We start from the raw sequence: 2,340 nt of genomic DNA on the forward strand, positions 1-2,340 counted from the left end.
GTAAGGATTACATGAATTAATATCTGTAAAACACTTAGCACCTGTATTAGTTTGCAAGGGCTACTGTAACAAAGTATCACAAACCAAGTGGCTTAAACAACAGAAATTTTTTGTCTCAGTTCATAATCAAGGTGTTGGCAGTGTTGGGTCCTTCTGAGAGCTGTAAGGGAAGGGTGGGTTCAGGCACCTCTCTTTGGCTTGTAGATGGCTGTTTTCTCCCTGTGTCTGCACACATCATCTTTCCTCTATTTGTGTCTGTTTCTGAGACCAAATTTTCTCTTTGTATTAGGACACCTGTTATATTGTATTAGACCTACTCTAATGACCTCGTTTAACTAGTCACATCTGCAATGACCCTATTTCCAAACAAGATTAAATTCTGAGGTCCTGAAGGCTAGGACTTCATCATATGAATTTTTTGTAGGGACACAATTTAACCCATAACAGCACCATACTTGGCACACTGTAAAATTTCTATAAATATTAGTTAAGTTGTCAATAATTCCATTATTAACATGTTATATTGTTATTCATTAAAGAATTGAATGAATTAATACATCTAAAACATTGAGCACAATACCTAGCACATAGCAAAATTTCTATAAACATTTGTTATGAAGTTATAACATGTTACAGTGTTACTTATTTAGTAATTGTTTTTAATACTAGTTTATATTCATATTAGAATGATACTTATTTCGTGTTTTTCATTACTAATTTAAATTCATAAGACTCAATAAGAATAAGCCGCATCAAGACAGGAACAGGTCTGCCAATTGGGGGACCTTAAGTGAAAAGGGGAGACTCAGCGGGCACCAAAACAGCTCAGAACCCTAGCTTAGGGAAGGTCAAGTCATGCCTTTCCTTTGTCACCAACTACACAACTTGGGCAAGTCACGTCTTCAGAACTTCAGATTGAGTTTTTTTTCTCTAAAATATCAAACATTAGATATTTTCCAAGCCCCCTTTCACTTCTAAAATTCTAGTTTCTAGAAGAACAAGGATAGTGAAAGGTATAGCAAACAACCGTCATTTACGATAGCAAGGAAGCTATTTTACTATATTTGGAATATCGCAAAAATTTTACCAATTCTTAGGTGGTAAATCATTTTTAAAAAGTACTAGGAAAAATTGTTTTTAGTAAAAGTAGTCAAGTCAATAGATGTCAATTATTTTTTAAACCACCATCCTCTTCACTTTGGTTTATCCCTAGTTGGGGTTTTTTTTTTCTGAGTTCATAGATCCTTTTTATTTTCTTTATACGTGTGAACGTTTTTTGTTCTCAGTATTGTTTGTGGTTCTTTCATACTTTTTTAAAAGACTCTAACCAATTTTTTTCTTTCTCTTTCTTTCTCTTTTTCCATTTTCTCATCACTAAGCACTCTTTCCTCACTTAGTTCCCCTCCTTGGTACATTTCCCTTTTTCTCCTGTTCATTTCTTTCTTCTTTGATCTGGATGAAAGACCTCAAATTTCTGGGTACAAATATGTAATCACTTACAGCATCCCAATGAGACTTCATCTTGAAAGGTCTCTGTGTACCTTTTTCAAACAATAGCAGTAACACAGCGAGTTCCCTGGCTGGAGATGAAGACGCAAGAGCTCAGCAAAGAACCCTAGCTTGGCAGACCTCCCACGTGCACAAATCCTCTGCCTCGCATCCAACAGAAAGTCATTCATCCTCAACTGGAATATTTCTGTGGGGAGGTGGGGCAGGGAACTGTGCTAGGAAGCTCAGCTAACAGGCATATTAACTGCCTAGCAGCCTTGTGGGAAGAATGGTGGGTGGCTGTGGTGTTAAATAAGAATATTCTGACATGCGAGCCAAGAGAAAACACAGCCTTTCGTGACGTTGAACATTGTGAGAAGAGTGATAATATATTTTCAGATCATCAAAAATGATAACTAATTGAAAAGAAAGCCTAGACTCTAACAAGCATTCTTAACACCTTCACGTTATCATCGTCATAGTGAGAGGGGTCGAGTCTCTAGCAGTGGGGAGACCAGGAGCTGCCCAGATCAGGAGCTGGCATCTAGGGGAATGGGGATATTGGACCATTGTTATGGTACCTTTGTTTTCTGTCCCCATCCATCCTCCAGGTAGCCTTTTGATCTTGATTTAGCTTCCCTGTAGACTTCCCTCCTGGTAAGACATAATTTCCATTAGAAAAAAGACCATGACTCTTGTGTCTCAAACCAATTTCATTTGCTTGAACAGTAAAAGCCAGTTTTCCCCTAGAACTGACTACCCTGGATAAGCTGAAAAGCCAGAGTAATATGACCAGAGTTTGGCAACTCTTCAGATATAAAGAGTTAATAATGAGGAAAGAATTAAAGACAA

The sequence above is a fragment of the Pteropus medius genome, unplaced genomic scaffold (genome assembly GCF_902729225.1).
Source record: "Pteropus medius unplaced genomic scaffold, Ma_sr-lr_union100, whole genome shotgun sequence".
NCBI classification, from domain to species: Eukaryota; Metazoa; Chordata; class Mammalia; order Chiroptera; family Pteropodidae; genus Pteropus; species Pteropus medius.